The sequence below is a fragment of the Mesoplodon densirostris genome, unplaced genomic scaffold (genome assembly GCF_025265405.1).
Source record: "Mesoplodon densirostris isolate mMesDen1 unplaced genomic scaffold, mMesDen1 primary haplotype scaffold_41, whole genome shotgun sequence".
Lineage (NCBI taxonomy): Eukaryota > Metazoa > Chordata > Mammalia > Artiodactyla > Ziphiidae > Mesoplodon > Mesoplodon densirostris.
In genome coordinates this window covers 7,600,710-7,622,343 of record NW_026778197.1, presented here as the reverse complement: position 1 = coordinate 7,622,343, position 21,634 = coordinate 7,600,710, and positions in this window count along the sequence as shown.

Below are 21,634 nucleotides of genomic sequence, written 5' to 3'. Positions count from 1 at the left end.
GGTCTTGTCTATTCCATAGATGGTTTTTGGAACGGTACCTGTGCTTATATCAAACTCTGGTTTTCTGCATCACCCCACCTCTCCTTCCCCCTTAAGCAGGCATAAGAGTGTTTTCTAAATGTGAGACACTGTTCTCTTTCCTAAATCAGTTCATGTGTAGCCATGTTTACAGGATCTTCATAAGTGATATCTTACGATAAATTTCTTTTTCTGTGTGACTTATTTCACTTAGAATCATCATACCTGAATACACTCACTTTGCTGCTACTGATCTTATGACATTGATTTCATGGCTGAGGGGTATTCCATCATACCTAAGTACCACAATTTTTTGAACCATTTTTATATTTCCTGGGATATTTAAGGTGTACCCAAGTTGAGGTTCTTGTAAGCAGTGCAGCCCTAAATTTGGGGGTGTCTCGGTCTTATTGATTTTCAGTTTTCCCAAGGTATATTCCATAGACTGGTAGTGACCTTGGCTCTGTAGCTCTGTTGTTTACTTGTTTTAGGGAACACAATCCACTCCTCCAGTGAGGCAGTAGGCAATTTAAATCCCGCCCATCAGCATAACAATGTTCCCTGTTCTCCAGGGCCTCTCTTGTCTTTCTGGTTTTAACCCATTTTGTGGATGTCCACTTTGACCTGTGGGAAGTGATACTTCTTTGTAGTGCAGATTTGCATTTACCACTTGCTTGTTTGGCCAAATAGGGCGTATGCATTTTCACCTGAATATATTCAGGAGAAAAGGCATAAGCCCTGTTTGGGCAAGTGCATCATTGTCGAAGTTGTGCCCCTCTTCCTGTGCTTTACAGGAGATTCCTACGTACCTCTTGAAATCTGTTTCCTGCTATTCTGCCTCGCTTTCAAGTCGGCCTCGTTGCCTTCCCTCAACAGATTTTTGGACGATAGTTGTCCTTTATTACTCTGCCATTTTGTGAATTGCTGTGCCCCTGAGCTCCATTTTTCAACTCGTTTTTTTGTGAGCTGAACGCAAGTCCAAAATTTTGGTTCAGGACGTATCCTGGTTCGCGGTGGGTGGTGAGACTTTGGTTAATTCTTTTTCCTGCCGGAAAATTAGCTTGACATGTGCCCGTACAAATGCCTAACAGCTACTCTCTCATGGGTTCTCCCTCGTCCCTTCCATCCTCTGCCAAATTGTGAACCTGTGCAAACAAGGAGGTTAAAGGTCCTGTCTCTCCAAGTTGGGAGATTGATAGTAAGGCAGTTGGAAAGTCAAACTGGAGCACCGGGAGAGAGACTATTCGTTGAGTTTTAGAAACCTTTCGTATTCACAGTATGTACTTTCTCTAGGTTTCCTGTACATGTTATAGCTGTAGTAATATTCCCTTCAACCTGGAGAGTTGGGACCCATGGAATGGGGGCCATGCATTATTGCTTGAAAGGGTCTGCATTTGCTCACCCAATCTCACCAATCCTCTCAGTCCCAAGTGTCCAGCCTTATGCCACATCCAGCTGTCATAGTAGATAGGGTCTTTCCAGATTTCCTCAGACACCCTGAAGGAATTGTAAAGAATTTCCATGTTTTTTGGATTTGCTTTTGAAATTCCTTTTTATAGTGGGTTTGAGCTGATTCTCGCTGCCATGTTTATGCCACTCTAGACACAATTGATTCCCTTATGCAGTCATATCTATACATCGGTTTTAAGATTCTTACTAGTCAGATATATTCCTCTGTGAGAAATATGCGGTTTTTAGTCTCTTTCACTGAGGAAGGTGTAGGTCTTGTCTATTCCAAAGTTGGTTTTTGGAACGGTCCCTGTGCTTATATCAAACTCTGGTTTTATGCATCAACCCACCTCTCCTTCCCCTTTATGCAGGCATAAGGGTGTTTTCTAAATGTGAGACTCTGTTCTCTTTCCTAACTCAGTTCACGTGTAGCCATGTTTACAGGATCTTCATAAGTGATATCTTATGATAAGTTTCTTTTTCTGTGTGACTTATTTCACTTAGAATCATCGTACCTGAATCCACTCACTTTGCTGCTACTGGTCTTATGACATTGATTTCATGGCTGAGGGATATTCCATCGTACGTAAGTACCACAATGTTTTGAACCATTTTTATATTTCCTGGGATATTTAAGGTGTACCCAAGTTAAGGTTCTTGTAGTCAGTGCAGCCCTAAATTTGGAGGTGGCCCTTTCTTATTGAATTTCAGTTTTCCCAAGGTATATTCCCTAGACTCGAAGTGGCCTTGGCTCTGTAGCTCTGTTGTTTACTTGTTTTAGGGAACACAATGCACTCCTCCAGTGAGGCAGTTGGCAATTTACATCCCGCCCATCAGCATAACAAGGCTCCCTGTTCTCCAGGGCCTGTCTTGCCTTTCTGGTTTTTACACATTTTGTGGATGTTCCTTTTGACCGGTGGGAAATGATACTTCTTTGTAGTGCAGATTTGCATTGCCCGCTTGTTTGCTTGGCCAAAAAGGGCGTATGCGTTTTCTCCTGAATATATTCAGGAGAAAACGCATACGCCCTTTTTGGCCAAGTGCACCATTGTCCAAGTTGTGCCCCTCTTCCTGTGCTTTACAGGCGATTCCAAGGTACCTCTTGAAATCTGTTTCCTGCTCTTTTGCCTCGCTTTCAAGTCCGCCTCGTTGACTTCCCTCAACAGATTTTTGGACGATAGTTGTCCTTTATCACTCTGCCAGTTTGTGAATTGCTGTGCCCCTGAGCTCCATTTCTCAACTCGTTTTTTGTGAGCTGAACGCAAGTCCAAAATTTTGGATCATGTCCTATACTGGTTCCCGGTGGGTGGCTGAGACTTTGGTTAATTCTTCCTCCTGCCGGGAAATTAGAGTGACATGTGCCCGTCCAAATGCCTAACAGCTACTCTCTCATGGGTTCTCCCTCGTCCCTTCCATCCTCTGCCAAATTGGGAACCTGTGCAAACCAGGAGGTTAAAGGGCCTGTCTCTCCAAGTTGGGAGATTGATAGTAAGGCAGTTGGAAAGTCAAACTGGAGCACCAGGAGAGGGACTATTCGTTGAATTTTAGAAACCTTTCGTATTCACAGTGTGTACATTCTCTAGGATTCCTGTACATGTTATAGCTGTAGTAATATTCCCTTCAACCTGGAGAGTTGGGACCCATGGAATGGGGGCCATGCATTATTGCTTGAAAGGGTCTGCATTTGCTCACCCAATCTCACCAATCCTCTCAGTCCCAAGTGTCCAGCCTTATGTCACATCCAGCTGTCATTGTAGATAGGGTCTTTCCAGGTTTCCTCAGACACCCTGAAGGAATTGTAAATAATTTCCCTGTTTTTTGGTTTTGCTTTTGAAATTCCTTTTTATAGTGGGTTTGAGCTGATTCTCGCTGCCATGTTTATGCCACTCTAGACACACTTGATTCCCTTATGCAGTCATATCTATACATCGGTTTTAAGATTCTTACTAGTCAGATATATTCCTCTGCGGGAAATATGGGGTTTTGAGTCTCTTTCACTGAGGAAGGTGTAGGTCTTGTCTATTCCAAAGTTGGTTTTTGGAACGGTCCCTGTGCTTATATCAAACTCTGGTTTTATGCATCACCCCACCTCTCCTTCCCCTTTATGCAGGCATAAGAGTGTTTTCTAAATGTGAGACTCTGTTCTCTTTCCTAACTCAGTTCACATATAGCCATGTTTACAGGATCATCATAAGTGATATCTTATGATAAGTTTCTTTTTCTGTGTGACTTATTTCACTTAGAATCATCGTACCTGAATCCACTCACTTTGCTGCTACTGGTCTTATGACATTGATTTCATGGCTGAGGGATATTCCATCCTACGTAAGTACCACAATGTTTTGAACCATTTTTATATTTCCTGGGATATTTAAGGTGTACCCAAGTTGAGGTTCTTGTAGTCAGTGCAGCCCTAAATTTGGAGGTGGCTCTTTCTTATTGATTTTCAGTTTTCCCAAGGTATATTCCCTAGTCTGGAAGAGGCCTTGGCTCTGTAACTCTGTTGTTTACTTGTTTTAGGGAACACAATGCACTCCTCCAGTGAGGCAGTTGGCAATTTACATCCCGCCCATCAGCATAACAAGGCTCCCTGTTCTCCAGGGCCTGTCTTGCCTTTCTGGTTTTTACACATTTTGTGGATGTCCCTTTTGACCGGTGGGAAGTGATACTTCTTTGTTGTGCAGATTTGCATTGCCCGCTTGCTTGCTTGGCCAAAAAGGGCGTATGCGTTTTCTCCTGAATATATTCAGGAGAAAACACATACGCCCTTTTTGTCAAGTGCACCATTGTCCAAGTTGTGCCCCTCTTTCTGTGCTTTACAGGCGATTCCAAGGAACCTCTTGAAATCTGTTTCCTGCTATTTTGACTCGCTTTCAAGTCCGCCTCGTTGACTTCCCTCAACAGATTTTTGGACGATAGTTGTCCTTTATCACTCTGCCAGTTTGTGCATTGCTGTGCCCCTGAGCTCCATTTCTCAACTCGTTCTTTGTGAGCTGAACGCAAGTCCAAAATTTTCGATCATGTCCTATACTGGTTCCCGGTGGGTGGCTGAGACTTTGGTTAATTCTTCTTCCTGCCTGGAAATTAGAGTGACATGTGCCCGTCCAAATGCCTAACAGCTACTCTCTCATGGGTTCTCCCTCGTCCCTTCCATCCTCTGCCAAATTGGGAACCTGTGCAAACCAGGAGGTTAAAGGTCCTGTCTCTCCAAGTTGGGAGATTGATAGTAAGGCAGTTGGAAAGTCAAACTGGAGCACCAGGAGAGGGACTATTCGTTGAGTTTTAGAAACCTTTCGTATTCACAGTATGTACTTTCTCTAGGTTTCCTGTACATGTTATAGCTGTAGTAATATTCCCTTCAACCTGGAGAGTTGGGACCCATGGAATGGGGGCCATGCATTATTGCTTGAAATGGTCTGCATTTGCTCACCCAATCTCACCAATCCTCTCCGTCCCAAGAGTCCAGCCTTATGCCACATCCAGCTGTCATAGTAGATAGGGTCTTTCCAGGTTTCCTCAGACACCCTGAAGGAATTGTAAAGAATTTCCATGTTTTTTGGTTTTACTTTTGAAATTCCTTTTTATAGTGGGTTTGAGCTGATTCTCGCTGCCATGTTTATGCCACTCTAGACACACTTGATTCCCTTATGCAGTCATATCTATACATCGGTTTTAAGATTCTTACTAGTCAGATATATTCCTCTGCGGGAAATATGGGGTTTTGAGTCTCTTTCACTGAGGAAGGTGTAGGTCTTGTCTATTCCAAAGTTGGTTTTTGGAACGGTCCCTGTGCTTATATCAAACTCTGGTTTTATGCATCACCCCACCTCTCCTTCCCCTTTATGCAGGCATAAGAGTGTTTTCTAAATGTGAGACTCTGTTCTCTTTCCTAACTCAGTTCACGTGTAGCCATGTTTACAGGATCTTCATAAGTGATATCTTATGATAAGTTTCTTTTTCTGTGTGACTTATTTCACTTAGAATCATTGTACCTGAATCCACTCACTTTGCTGCTACTGGTCTTATGACATTGATTTCATGGCTGAGGGATATTCCATCGTACGTAAGTACCACAATGTTTTGAACCATTTTTATATTTACTGGGATATTTAAGGTGTACCCAAGTTAAGGTTCTTGTAGTCAGTGCAGCCCTAAATTTGGAGGTGGCCCTTTCTTATTGATTTTCAGTTTTCCCAAGGTATATTCCCTAGACTCGAAGTGGCCTTGTCTCTGTAGCTCTGTTGTTTACTTGTTTTAGGGAACACAATGCACTCCTCCAGTGAGGCAGTTGGCAATTTACATCCCGCCCATCAGCATAACAAGGCTCCCTGTTCTCCAGGGCCTGTCTTGCCTTTCTGGTTTTTACACATTTTGTGGATGTTCCTTTTGACCGGTGGGAAATGATACTTCTTTGTAGTGCAGATTTGCATTGCCCGCTTGCTTGCTTGGCCAAAAAGGGCGTATGCGTTTTCTCCTGAATATATTCAGGAGAAAACGCATACGCCCTTTTTGGCCAAGTGCACCATTGTCCAAGTTGTGCCCCTCTTCCTGTGCTTTACAGGCGATTCCAAGGTACCTCTTGAAATCTGTTTCCTGCTCTTTTGCCTCGCTTTCAAGTCCGCCTCGTTGACTTCCCTCAACAGATTTTTGGACGATAGTTGTCCTTTATCACTCTGCCACTTTGTGAATTGCTGTGCCCGTGAGCTCCATTTCTCAACTGTTTTTTTGTGAGCTGAACGCAAGTCCAAAATTTTGGATCATGTCCTTTACTGGTTCCCGGTGGGTGGCTGAGACTTTTGTCAATTCTTCTTCCTGCCGGGAAATTAGAGTGACATGTGCCCGTCCAAATGCCTAACAGCTACTCTCTCATGGGTCCTCCCTCGTCCCTTCCATCCTCTGCCAAATTGGGAACCTGTGCAAACCAGGAAGTTAAAGGGCCTGTCTCTCCAAGTTGGGAGATTGATAGTAAGGCAGTTGGAAAGTCAAACTGGAGCACCAGGAGAGGGACTATTCGTTGAGTTTTAGAAACCTTTGGTATTCACAGTGTGTACATTCTCTAGGTTTCCTGTACATGTTATAGCCTGTAGTAATATTCCCTTGAACCTGGAGAGTTGGGACCCATGGAATGGGGGCCATGCATTATTGCTTGAAAGGGTCTGCATTTGCTCACCCAATCTCACCAATCCTCTAAGTCCCAAGTGTCCAGCCTTATGTCACATCCAGCTGTCATTGTAGATAGGGTCTTTCCAGGTTTCCTCAGACACCCTGAAGGAATTGGAAAGAATTTCCCTGTTTTTTGGTATTGCTTTTGAAATTCCTTTTCATAGTGGGTTTGAGCTGATTCTCGCTGCCATGTTTATGCTACTCTAGACACACTTGATTCCCTTATGGAGTCATATCAATACATAGGTTTTAAGATTCTTACTAGTCAGATATATTCCTCTGCGGGAAATATGGGGTTTTGAGTCTCTTTCACTGAGGAAGCTGTAGGTCTTGTCTATTCCAAAGTTGGTTTTTGGAACGGTCCCTGTGCTTATATCAAACTCTGGTTTTATGCATCACCCCACCTCTCCATCCCCTTTATGCAGGCATAAGAGTGTTTTCTAAATGGGAGACTCTGTTCTCTTTCCTAACTCAGTTCACGTGTAGCCATGTTTTCAGGATCTTCATAAGTGATATCTTATGATAAGTTTCTTTTTCGGTGTGACTTATTTCACTTAGAATCATCGTACCTGAATCCACTCACTTTGCTGCTACTGGTCTTATGACATTGATTTCATGGCTGAGGGATATTCCATCGTACGTAAGTACCACAATGTTTTGAACCATTTTTATATTTCCTGGGATATTTAAGGTGTACCCAAGTTAAGGTTCTTGTAGTCAGTGCAGCCCTAAATTTGGAGGTTGCCCTTTCTTATTGATTTTCAGTTTTCCCAAGGTATATTCCCTAGAGTGGAAGTGGCCTTGTCTCTGTAGCTCTGTTGTTTACTTGTTTTAGGGAACACAATGCACTCCTCCAGTGAGGCAGTTGGCAATTTACATCCCGCCCATCAGCATAACAAGGCTCCCTGTTCTCCAGGGCCTGTCTTGCCTTTCTGGTTTTTACACATTTTGTGGATGTTCCTTTTTACCGGTGGGAAATGATACTTCTTTGTAGTGCAGATTTGCATTGCCCGCTTGTTTGCTTGGCCAAAAAGGGCGTATGCGTTTTCTCCTGAATATATTCAGGAGAAAACGCATACGCCCTTTTTGGCCAAGTGCACCATTGTCCAAGTTGTGCCCCTCTTCCTGTGCTTTACAGGCGATTCCAAGGTACCTCTTGAAATCTGTTTCCTGCTATTTTGCCTCGCTTTCAAGTCCGCCTCGTTGACTTCCCTCAACAGATTTTTGGACGATAGTTGTCCTTTATTACTCTGCCAGTTTGTGAATTGCTGTGCCCCTGAGCTCCATTTCTCAACTCGTTTTTTGTGAGCTGAACGCAAGTCCAAAATTTTGGATCATGTCCTATACTGGTTCCCGGTGGGTGGCTGAGACTTTGGTTAATTCTTCCTCCTGCCGGGAAATTAGAGTGACATGTGCCCGTCCAAATGCCTAACAGCTACTCTCTCATGGGTTCTCCCTCGTCCCTTCCATCCTCTGCCAAATTGGGAACCTGTGCAAACCAGGAGGTTAAAGGGCCTGTCTCTCCAAGTTGGGAGATTGATAGTAAGGCAGTTGGAAAGTCAAACTGGAGCACCAGGAGAGGGACTATTCGTTGAATTTTAGAAACCTTTCGTATTCACAGTGTGTACATTCTCTAGGATTCCTGTACATGTTATAGCTGTAGTAATATTCCCTTCAACCTGGAGAGTTGGGACCCATGGAATGGGGGCCATGCATTATTGCTTGAAAGAGTCTGCATTTGCTCACCCAATCTCACCAATCCTCTCAGTCCCAAGTGTCCAGCCTTATGTCCCATCCAGCTGTCATTGTAGATAGGGTCTTTCCAGGTTTCCTCAGACACCCTGAAGGAATTGTAAATAATTTCCCTGTTTTTTGGTTTTGCTTTTGAAATTCCTTTTTATAGTGGGTTTGAGCTGATTCTCGCTGCCATGTTTATGCCACTCTAGACACACTTGATTCCCTTATGCAGTCATATCTATACATCGGTTTTAAGATTCTTACTAGTCAGATATATTCCTCTGTGGGAAATATGGGGTTTTGAGTCTCTTTCACTGAGGAAGGTGTAGGTCTTGTCTATTCCAAAGTTGGTTTTTGGAACGGTCCCTGTGCTTATATCAAACTCTGGTTTTATGCATCACCCCACCTCTCTTTCCCCTTTATGCAGGCATAAGAGTGTTTTCTAAATGTGAGACTCTGTTCTCTTTCCTAACTCAGTTCACATATAGCCATGTTTACAGGAACATCATAAGTGATATCTTATGATAAGTTTCTTTTTCTGTGTGACTTATTTCACTTAGAATCATCGTACCTGAATCCACTCACTTTGCTGCTACTGGTCTTATGACATTGATTTCATGGCTGAGGGATATTCCATCCTACGTAAGTACCACAATGTTTTGAACCATTTTTATATTTCCTGGGATATTTAAGGTGTACCCAAGTTGAGGTTCTTGTAGTCAGTGCAGCCCTAAATTTGGAGGTGGCTCTTTCTTATTGATTTTCAGTTTTCCCAAGGTATATTCCCTAGTCTGGAAGAGGTCTTGGCTCTGTAACTCTGTTGTTTACTTGTTTTAGGGAACACAATGCACTCCTCCAGTGAGGCAGTTGGCAATTTACATCCCGCCCATCAGCATAACAAGGCTCCCTGTTCTCCAGGGCCTGTCTTGCCTTTCTGGTTTTTACACATTTTGTGGATGTCCCTTTTGACCGGTGGGAAGTGATACTTCTTTGTTGTGCAGATTTGCATTGCCCGCTTGCTTGCTTGGCCAAAAAGGGCGTATGCGTTTTCTCCTGAATATATTCAGGAGAAAACACATACGCCCTTTTTGTCAAGTGCACCATTGTCCAAGTTGTGCCCCTCTTTCTGTGCTTTACAGGCGATTCCAAGGAACCTCTTGAAATCTGTTTCCTGCTATTTTGACTCGCTTTCAAGTCCGCCTCGTTGACTTCCCTCAACAGATTTTTGGACGATAGTTGTCCTTTATCACTCTGCCAGTTTGTGCATTGCTGTGCCCCTGAGCTCCATTTCTCAACTCGTTTTTTTGTGAGCTGAACGCAAGTCCAAAATTTTCGATCATGTCCTATACTGGTTCCCGGTGTGTGGCTGAGACTTTGGTTAATTCTTCTTCCTGCCTGGAAATTAGAGTGACATGTGCCCGTCCAAATGCCTAACAGCTACTCTCTCATGGGTTCTCCCTCGTCCCTTCCATCCTCTGCCAAATTGGGAACCTGTGCAAACCAGGAGGTTAAAGGGCCTGTCTCTCCAAGTTGGGAGATTGATAGTAAGGCAGTTGGAAAGTCAAACTGGAGCACCAGGAGAGGGACTATTCGTTGAGTTTTAGAAACCTTTCGTATTCACAGTATGTACTTTCTCTAGGTTTCCTGTACATGTTATAGCTGTAGTAATATTCCCTTCAACCTGGAGAGTTGGGACCCATGGAATGGGGGCCATGCATTATTGCTTGAAATGGTCTGCATTTGCTCACCCAATCTCACCAATCCTCTCCGTCCCAAGAGTCCAGCCTTATGCCACATCCAGCTGTCATAGTAGATAGGGTCTTTCCAGGTTTCCTCAGACACCCTGAAGGAATTGTAAAGAATTTCCATGTTTTTTGGTTTTACTTTTGAAATTCCTTTTTATAGTGGGTTTGAGCTGATTCTCGCTGCCATGTTTATGCCACTCTAGACACACTTGATTCCCTTATGCAGTCATATCTATACATCGGTTTTAAGATTCTTACTAGTCAGATATATTCCTCTGTGAGAAATATGGGGTTTTTAGTCTCTTTCACTGAGGAAGGTGTAGGTCTTGTCTATTCCAAACTTGGTTTTTGGAACGGTCCCTGTGCTTATATCAAACTCTGGTTTTATGCATCACCCCACCTCTCCTTCCCCTTTATGCAGGCATAAGAGTGTTTTCTAAATGTGAGACTCTGTTCTCTTTCCTAACTCAGTTCACGTGTAGCCATGTTTACAGGATCTTCATAAGTGATATCTTATGATAAGTTTCTTTTTCTGTGTGACTTATTTCACTTAGAATCATTGTACCTGAATCCACTCACTTTGCTGCTACTGGTCTTATGACATTGATTTCATGGCTGAGGGATATTCCATCGTACGTAAGTACCACAATGTTTTGAACCATTTTTATATTTACTGGGATATTTAAGGTGTACCCAAGTTAAGGTTCTTGTAGTCAGTGCAGCCCTAAATTTGGAGGTGGCCCTTTCTTATTGATTTTCAGTTTTCCCAAGGTATATTCCCTAGACTCGAAGTGGCCTTGTCTCTGTAGCTCTGTTGTTTACTTGTTTTAGGGAACACAATGCACTCCTCCAGTGAGGCAGTTGGCAATTTACATCCCGCCCATCAGCATAACAAGGCTCCCTGTTCTCCAGGGCCTGTCTTGCCTTTCTGGTTTTTACACATTTTGTGGATGTTCCTTTTGACCGGTGGGAAATGATACTTCTTTGTAGTGCAGATTTGCATTGCCCGCTTGCTTGCTTGGCCAAAAAGGGCGTATGCGTTTTCTCCTGAATATATTCAGGAGAAAACGCATACGCCCTTTTTGGCCAAGTGCACCATTGTCCAAGTTGTGCCCCTCTTCCTGTGCTTTACAGGCGATTCCAAGGTACCTCTTGAAATCTGTTTCCTGCTCTTTTGCCTCGCTTTCAAGTCCGCCTCGTTGACTTCCCTCAACAGATTTTTGGACGATAGTTGTCCTTTATCACTCTGCCACTTTGTGAATTGCTGTGCCCGTGAGCTCCATTTCTCAACTGTTTTTTTGTGAGCTGAACGCAAGTCCAAAATTTTGGATCATGTCCTTTACTGGTTCCCGGTGGGTGGCTGAGACTTTTGTCAATTCTTCTTCCTGCCGGGAAATTAGAGTGACATGTGCCCGTCCAAATGCCTAACAGCTACTCTCTTATGGGTCCTCCCTCGTCCCTTCCATCCTCTGCCAAATTGGGAACCTGTGCAAACCAGGAAGTTAAAGGGCCTGTCTCTCCAAGTTGGGAGATTGATAGTAAGGCAGTTGGAAAGTCAAACTGGAGCACCAGGAGAGGGACTATTCGTTGAGTTTTAGAAACCTTTGGTATTCACAGTGTGTACATTCTCTAGGTTTCCTGTACATGTTATAGCCTGTAGTAATATTCCCTTGAACCTGGAGAGTTGGGACCCATGGAATGGGGGCCATGCATTATTGCTTGAAAGGGTCTGCATTTGCTCACCCAATCTCACCAATCCTCTAAGTCCCAAGTGTCCAGCCTTATGTCACATCCAGCTGTCATTGTAGATAGGGTCTTTCCAGGTTTCCTCAGACACCCTGAAGGAATTGGAAAGAATTTCCCTGTTTTTTGGTATTGCTTTTGAAATTCCTTTTCATAGTGGGTTTGAGCTGATTCTCGCTGCCATGTTTATGCTACTCTAGACACACTTGATTCCCTTATGGAGTCATATCAATACATAGGTTTTAAGATTCTTACTAGTCAGATATATTCCTCTGCGGGAAATATGGGGTTTTGAGTCTCTTTCACTGAGGAAGCTGTAGGTCTTGTCTATTCCAAAGTTGGTTTTTGGAACGGTCCCTGTGCTTATATCAAACTCTGGTTTTATGCATCACCCCACCTCTCCATCCCCTTTATGCAGGCATAAGAGTGTTTTCTAAATGGGAGACTCTGTTCTCTTTCCTAACTCAGTTCACGTGTAGCCATGTTTTCAGGATCTTCATAAGTGATATCTTATGATAAGTTTCTTTTTCTGTGTGACTTATTTCACTTAGAATCATCGTACCTGAATCCACTCACTTTGCTGCTACTGGTCTTATGACATTGATTTCATGGCTGAGGGATATTCCATCGTACGTAAGTACCACAATGTTTTGAACCATTTTTATATTTCCTGGGATATTTAAGGTGTACCCAAGTTAAGGTTCTTGTAGTCAGTGCAGCCCTAAATTTGGAGGTTGCCCTTTCTTATTGATTTTCAGTTTTCCCAAGGTATATTCCCTAGAGTGGAAGTGGCCTTGTCTCTGTAGCTCTGTTGTTTACTTGTTTTAGGGAACACAATGCACTCCTCCAGTGAGGCAGTTGGCAATTTACAACCCGCCCATCAGCATAACAAGGCTCCCTGTTCTCCAGGGCCTGTCTTGCTTTTCTGGTTTTTACACATTTTGTGGATGTTCCTTTTTACCGGTGGGAAATGATACTTCTTTGTAGTGCAGATTTGCATTGCCCGCTTGCTTGCTTGGCCAAAAAGGGCGTATGCGTTTTCTCCTGAATATATTCAGGAGAAAACGCATACGCCCTTTTTGGCCAAGTGCACCATTGTCCAAGTTGTGCCCCTCTTCCTGTGCTTTACAGGCGATTCCAAGGTACCTCTTGAAATCTGTTTCCTGCTCTTTTGCCTCGCTTTCAAGTCCGCCTCGTTGACATCCCTCAACAGATTTTTGGACGATAGTTGTCCTTTATCACTCTGCCACTTTGTGAATTGCTGTGCCCGTGAGCTCCATTTCTCAACTCTTTTTTTGTGAGCTGAACGCAAGTCCAGAATTTTGGATCATGTCCTTTACTGGTTCCCGGTGGGTGGCTGAGACTTTTGTTAATTCTTCTTCCTGCCGGGAAATTAGAGTGACATGTGCCCGTCCAAATGCCTAACAGCTACTCTCTCATGGGTCCTCCCTCGTCCCTTCCATCCTCTGCCAAATTGGGAACCTGTGCAAACCAGGAGGTTAAAGGGCCTGTCTCTCCAAGTTGGGAGATTGATAGTAAGGCAGTTGGAAAGTCAAACTGGAGCACCAGGAGAGGGACTATTCGTTGAGTTTTAGAAACCTTTCGTATTCACAGTGTGTACATTCTCTAGGTTTCCTGTACATGTTATAGCTGTAGTAATATTCCCTTGAACCTGGAGAGTTGGGACCCATGGAATGGGGGCCATGCATTATTGCTTGAAAGGGTCTGCATTTGCTCACCCAATCTCACCAATCCTCTCAGGCCCAAGTGTCCAGACTTATGCCACATCCAGCTGTCATTGTAGATAGGGTCTTTCCAGGTTTCCTCAGACACCCTGAAGGAATTGTAAAGAATTTCCCTGTTTTTTGGTTTTGCTTTTGAAATTCCTTTTTAGAGTGGGTTTGAACTGATTCTCGCTGCCATGTTTATGCCACTCTAGACACACTTGATTCCCTTATGCAGTCATATCTATACATCGGTTTTAAGATTCTTACTAGTCAGATATATTCCTCTGCGGGAAATATGGGGTTTTGAGTCTCTTTCACTGAGGAAGGTGTAGGTCTTGTCTATTCCAAAGTTGGTTTTTGGAACGGTCCCTGTGCTTATATCAGACTCTGGTTTTATGCATCACCCCACCTCTCCTGACCCTTTATGCAGGCATAAGAGTGTTTTCTAAATGGGAGACTCTGTTCTCTTTCCTAACTCAGTTCACGTGTAGCCATGTTTACAGGATCTTCATAAGTGATATCTTATGATAAGTTTCTTTTTCTGTGTGCCTTATTTCACTTAGAATCATCGTACCTGAATCCCCTTACTTTGCTGCTACTGGTCTTATGACATTGATTTCATGGCTGAGGGATATTCCATCGTACGTAAGTACCACAATGTTTTGAACCATTTTTATATTTCCTGGGATATTTAAGGTGTACCCAAGTTGAGGTTCTTGTAGTCAGTGCAGCCCTAAATTTGGAGGTGTCTCTTTCTTATTGATTTTCAGTTTTCCCAAGGTATATTCCCTAGACTGGAAGTGGCCTTGGCTCTGTAGCTCTGTTGTTTACTTGTTTTAGGGAACACAATGCACTCCTCCAGTGAGGCAGTTGGCAATTTACATCCCGCCCATCAGCATAACAAGGCTCCCTGTTCTCCAAGGCCTGTCTTGCCTTTCTGGTTTTTGCACATTTTGTGGATGTCCCTTTTGAACGGTGGGAAGTGATACTTCTTTGTAGTGCAGATTTGCATTGCCCGCTTGCTTGCTTGGCCAAAAAGGGCGTATGCGTTTTCTCCTGAATATATTCAGGAGAAAACGCATACGCCCTTTTTGGCCAAGTGCACCATTGTCCAAGTTGTGCTCCTCTTCCTGTGCTTTACAGGCGATTCCAAGGTACCTCTTGAAATCTGTTTCCTGCTCTTTTGCCTCGCTTTCAAGTCCGCCTCCTTGACTTCCCTCAACAGATTTTTGGATGATAGTTGTCCTTTATCACTCTGCCAGTTTGTGAATTGCTGTGCCCCTGAGCTCCATTTCTCAACTCGTTTTTTGTGAGCTGAACGCAAGTCCAAAATTTTGGATCATGTCCTATACTGGTTCCCGGTGGGTGGCTGAGACTTTGGTTAATTCTTCTTCCTGCCGGGAAATTAGAGTGACATGTGCCCGTCCAAATGCCTAACAGCTACTCTCTCATGGGTTCTCCCTCGTCCCTTCCATCCTCTGCCAAATTGGGAACCTGTGCAAACCAGGAGGTTAAAGGGCCTGTCTGTCCAAGTTGGGAGATTGATAGTAAGGCAGTTGGAAAGTCAAACTGGAGCACCAGGAGAGGGACTATTCGTTGAGTTTTAGAAACCTTTCGTATTCACAGTGTGTACATTCTCTAGGATTCCTGTACATGTTATAGCTGTAGTAATATTCCCTTCAACCTGGAGAGTTGGGACCCATGGAATGGGGGCCATGCATTATTGCTTGAAAGGGTCTGCATTTGCTCACCCGATCTCACCAATCCTCTCAGTGCCAAGTGTCCAGCCTTATGCCACATCCAGCTGTCATTGTAGATAGGGTCTTTCCAGGTTTCCTCAGACACCCTGAAGGAATTGTAAAGAATTTCCCTGTTTTTTGGTTTTGCTTTTGAAATTCCTTTTTAGAGTGGGTTTGAGCTGATTCTCGCTGCCATGTTTATGCCACTCTAGACACACTTGATTCCCTTATGGAGTCATATCAATACATAGGTTTTAAGATTCTTACTAGTCAGATATATTCCTCTGCGGGAAATATGGGGTTTTGAGTCTCTTTCACTGAGGAAGGTGTAGGTCTTGTCTATTCCAAAGTTGGTTTTTGGAACGGTCCCTGTGCTTATATCAAACTCTGGTTTTATGCATCACCCCACCTCTCCTTCCCCTTTATGCAGGCATAAGAGTGTTTTCTAAATGTGAGACTCTGTTCTCTTTCCTAACTCAGTTCACGTGTAGCCATGTTTACAGGATCTTCATAAGTGATATCTTATGATAAGTTTCTTTTTCTGTGTGACATATTTCACTTAGAATCATTGTACCTGAATCCACTCACTTTGCTGCGACTGGTCTTATGACATTAATTTCATGGCTGAGGGATATTCCATCGTACGTAAGTACCACAATGTTTTGAACCATTTTTATATTTCCTGGGATATTTAAGGTGTACCCAAGTTGAGGTTCTTGTAGTCAGTGCAGCCCGAAATTTGGAGGTGGCTCTTTCATATTGATTTTCAGTTTTCCCAAGGTATATTCCCTAGACTGGAAGTGGCCTTGGCTCTGTAGCTCTGTTGTTTACTTGTTTTAGGGAACACAATGCACTCCTCCAGTGAGGCAGTTGGCAATTTACATCCCGCCCATCAGCATAACAAGGCTCCCTGTTCTCCAGGGCCTGTATTGCCTTTCTGTTTTTTACACATTTTGTGGATATCCCTTTTGAGCAGTGGGAACTGATACTTCTTTGTAGTGCAGATTTGCATTGCCCGCTTGCTTGCTTGGCCAAAAAGGGCGTATGCGTTTTCTCCTGAATATATTCAGGAGAAAACGCATACGCCCTTTTTGGCCAAGTGCACCATTGTCCAAGTTGTGCTCCTCTTCCTGTGCTTTACAGGCGATTCCAAGGTACCTCTTGAAATCTGTTTCCTGCTATTTTGCCTCGCTTTCAAGTCCGCCTCCTTGACTTCCCTCAACAGATTTTTGGACGATAGTTGTCCTTTATCACTCTGCCAGTTTGTGAATTGCTGTGCCCCTGAGCTCCATTTCTCAACTCGTTTTTTGTGAGCTGAACGCAAGTCCAAAATTTTGGATCATGTCCTATACTGGTTCCCGGTGGGTGGCTGAGACTTTTGTCAATTCTTCTTCCTGCCGGGAAATTAGAGTGACATGTGCCCGTCCAAATGCCTAACAGCTACTCTCTCATGGGTCCTCCCTCGTCCCTTCCATCCTCTGCCAAATTGGGAACCTGTGCAAACCAGGAAGTTAAAGGGCCTGTCTCTCCAAGTTGGGAGATTGATAGTAAGGCAGTTGGAAAGTCAAACTGGAGCACCAGGAGAGGGACTATTCGTTGAGTTTTAGAAACCTTTGGTATTCACAGTGTGTACATTCTCTAGGTTTCCTGTACATGTTATAGCCTGTAGTAATATTCCCTTGAACCTGGAGAGTTGGGACCCATGGAATGGGGGCCATGCATTATTGCTTGAAAGGGTCTGCATTTGCTCACCCAATCTCACCAATCCTCTAAGTCCCAAGTGTCCAGCCTTATGTCACATCCAGCTGTCATTGTAGATAGGGTCTTTCCAGGTTTCCTCAGACACCCTGAAGGAATTGGAAAGAATTTCCCTGTTTTTTGGTATTGCTTTTGAAATTCCTTTTCATAGTGGGTTTGAGCTGATTCTCGCTGCCATGTTTATGCTACTCTAGACACACTTGATTCCCTTATGGAGTCATATCAATACATAGGTTTTAAGATTCTTACTAGTCAGATATATTCCTCTGCGGGAAATATGGGGTTTTGAGTCTCTTTCACTGAGGAAGCTGTAGGTCTTGTCTATTCCAAAGTTGGTTTTTGGAACGGTCCCTGTGCTTATATCAAACTCTGGTTTTATGCATCACCCCACCTCTCCATCCCCTTTATGCAGGCATAAGAGTGTTTTCTAAATGGGAGACTCTGTTCTCTTTCCTAACTCAGTTCACGTGTAGCCATGTTTTCAGGATCTTCATAAGTGATATCTTATGATAAGTTTCTTTTTCGGTGTGACTTATTTCACTTAGAATCATCGTACCTGAATCCACTCACTTTGCTGCTACTGGTCTTATGACATTGATTTCATGGCTGAGGGATATTCCATCGTACGTAAGTACCACAATGTTTTGAACCATTTTCATATTTCCTGGGATATTTAAGGTGTACCCAAGTTAAGGTTCTTGTAGTCAGTGCAGCCCTAAATTTGGAGGTTGCCCTTTCTTATTGATTTTCAGTTTTCCCAAGGTATATTCCCTAGAGTGGAAGTGGCCTTGTCTCTGTAGCTCTGTTGTTTACTTGTTTTAGGGAACACAATGCACTCCTCCAGTGAGGCAGTTGGCAATTTACATCCCGCCCATCAGCATAACAAGGCTCCCTGTTCTCCAGGGCCTGTCTTGCCTTTCTGGTTTTTACACATTTTGTGGATGTTCCTTTTTACAGGTGGGAAATGATACTTCTTTGTAGTGCAGATTTGCATTGCCCGCTTGTTTGCTTGGCCAAAAAGGGCGTATGCGTTTTCTCCTGAATATATTCAGGAGAAAACGCATACGCCCTTTTTGGCCAAGTGCACCATTGTCCAAGTTGTGCCCCTCTTCCTGTGCTTTACAGGCGATTCCAAGGTACCTCTTGAAATCTGTTTCCTGCTATTTTGCCTCGCTTTCAAGTCCGCCTCGTTGACTTCCCTCAACAGATTTTTGGACGATAGTTGTCCTTTATCACTCTGCCAGTTTGTGAATTGCTGTGCCCCTGAGCTCCATTTCTCAACTCGTTTTTTGTGAGCTGAACGCAAGTCCAAAATTTTGGATCATGTCCTATACTGGTTCCCGGTGGGTGGCTGAGACTTTGGTTAATTCTTCCTCCTGCCGGGAAATTAGAGTGACATGTGCCCGTCCAAATGCCTAACAGCTACTCTCTCATGGGTTCTCCCTCGTCCCTTCCATCCTCTGCCAAATTGGGAACCTGTGCAAACCAGGAGGTTAAAGGGCCTGTCTCTCCAAGTTGGGAGATTGATAGTAAGGCAGTTGGAAAGTCAATCTGGAGCACCAGGAGAGGGACTATTCGTTGAATTTTAGAAACCTTTCGTATTCACAGTGTGTACATTCTCTAGGATTCCTGTACATGTTATAGCTGTAGTAATATTCCCTTCAACCTGGAGAGTTGGGACCCATGGAATGGGGGCCATGCATTATTGCTTGAAAGGGTCTGCATTTGCTCACCCAATCTCACCAATCCTCTCAGTCCCAAGTGTCCAGCCTTATGTCCCATCCAGCTGTCATTGTAGATAGGGTCTTTCCAGGTTTCCTCAGACACCCTGAAGGAATTGTAAATAATTTCCCTGTTTTTTGGTTTTGCTTTTGAAATTCCTTTTTATAGTGGGTTTGAGCTGATTCTCGCTGCCATGTTTATGCCACTCTAGACACACTTGATTCCCTTATGCAGTCATATCTATACATCGGTTTTAAGATTCTTAATAGTCAGATATATTCCTCTGCGGGAAATATGGGGTTTTGAGTCTCTTTCACTGAGGAAGGTGTAGGTCTTGTCTATTCCAAAGTTGGTTTTTGGAACGGTCCCTGTGCTTATATCAAACTCTGGTTTTATGCATCACCCCACCTCTCTTTCCCCTTTATGCAGGCATAAGAGTGTTTTCTAAATGTGAGACTCTGTTCTCTTTCCTAACTCAGTTCACATATAGCCATGTTTACAGGAACATCATAAGTGATATCTTATGATAAGTTTCTTTTTCTGTGTGACTTATTTCACTTAGAATCATCGTACCTGAATCCACTCACTTTGCTGCTACTGGTCTTATGACATTGATTTCATGGCTGAGGTATATTCCATCCTACGTAAGTACCACAATGTTTTGAACCATTTTTATATTTCCTGGGATACTTAAGGTGTACCCAAGTTGAGGTTCTTGTAGTCAGTGCAGCCCTAAATTTGGAGGTGGCTCTTTCTTATTGATTTTCAGTTTTCCCAAGGTATATTCCCTAGTCTGGAAGAGGCCTTGGCTCTGTAACTCTGTTGTTTACTTGTTTTAGGGAACACAATGCACTCCTCCAGTGAGGCAGTTGGCAATTTACATCCCGCCCATCAGCATAACAAGGCTCCCTGTTCTCCAGGGCCTGTCTTGCCTTTCTGGTTTTTACACATTTTGTGGATGTCCCTTTTGACCGGTGGGAAGTGATACTTCTTTGTTGTGCAGATTTGCATTGCCCGCTTGCTTGCTTGGCCAAAAAGGGCGTATGCGTTTTCTCCTGAATATATTCAGGAGAAAACACATACGCCCTTTTTGTCAAGTGCACCATTGTCCAAGTTGTGCCCCTCTTTCTGTGCTTTACAGGCGATTCCAAGGAACCTCTTGAAATCTGTTTCCTGCTATTTTGACTCGCTTTCAAGTCCGCCTCGTTGACTTCCCTCAACAGATTTTTGGACGATAGTTGTCCTTTATCACTCTGCCAGTTTGTGCATTGCTGTGCCCCTGAGCTCCATTTCTCAACTCGTTTTTTGTGAGCTGAACGCAAGTCCAAAATTTTCGATCATGTCCTATACTGGTTCCCGGTGTGTGGCTGAGACTTTGGTTAATTCTTCTTCCTGCCTGGAAATTAGAGTGACATGTGCCCGTCCAAATGCCTAACAGCTACTCTCTCATGGGTTCTCCCTCGTCCCTTCCATCCTCTGCCAAATTGGGAACCTGTGCAAACCAGGAGGTTAAAGGTCCTGTCTCTCCAAGTTGGGAGATTGATAGTAAGGCAGTTGGAAAGTCAAACTGGAGCACCAGGAGAGGGACTATTCGTTGAGTTTTAGAAACCTTTCGTATTCACAGTATGTACTTTCTCTAGGTTTCCTGTACATGTTATAGCTGTAGTAATATTCCCTTCAACCTGGAGAGTTGGGACCCATGGAATGGGGGCCATGCATTATTGCTTGAAATGGTCTGCATTTGCTCACCCAATCTCACCAATCCTCTCCGTCCCAAGAGTCCAGCCTTATGCCACATCCAGCTGTCATAGTAGATAGGGTCTTTCCAGGTTTCCTCAGACACCCTGAAGGAATTGTAAAGAATTTCCATGTTTTTTGGTTTTACTTTTGAAATTCCTTTTTATAGTGGGTTTGAGCTGATTCTCGCTGCCATGTTTATGCCACTCTAGACACACTTGATTCCCTTATGCAGTCATATCTATACATCGGTTTTAAGATTCTTACTAGTCAGATATATTCCTCTGTGAGAAATATGGGGTTTTTAGTCTCTTTCACTGAGGAAGGTGTAGGTCTTGTCTATTCCAAACTTGGTTTTTGGAACGGTCCCTGTGCTTATATCAAACTCTGGTTTTATGCATCACCCCACCTCTCCTTCCCCTTTATGCAGGCATAAGAGTGTTTTCTAAATGTGAGACCCTGTTCTCTTTCCTAACTCAGTTCACGTGTAGCCATGTTTACAGGATCTTCATAAGTGATATCTTATGATAAGTTTCTTTTTCTGTGTGACTTATTTCACTTAGAATCATTGCACCTGAATCCACTCACTTTGCTGCTACTGGTCTTATGACATTGATTTCATGGCTGAGGGATATTCCATCGTACGTAAGTACCACAATGTTTTGAACCATTTTTATATTTACTGGGATATTTAAGGTGTACCCAAGTTAAGGTTCTTGTAGTCAGTGCAGCCCTAAATTTGGAGGTGGCCCTTTCTTATTGATTTTCAGTTTTCCCAAGGTATATTCCCTAGACTCGAAGTGGCCTTGTCTCTGTAGCTCTGTTGTTTACTTGTTTTAGGGAACACAATGCACTCCTCCAGTGAGGCAGTTGGCAATTTACATCCCGCCCATCAGCATAACAAGGCTCCCTGTTCTCCAGGGCCTGTCTTGCCTTTCTGGTTTTTACACATTTTGTGGATGTTCCTTTTGACCGGTGGGAAATGATACTTCTTTGTAGTGCAGATTTGCATTGCCCGCTTGCTTGCTTGGCCAAAAAGGGCGTATGCGTTTTCTCCTGAATATATTCAGGAGAAAACGCATACGCCCTTTTTGGC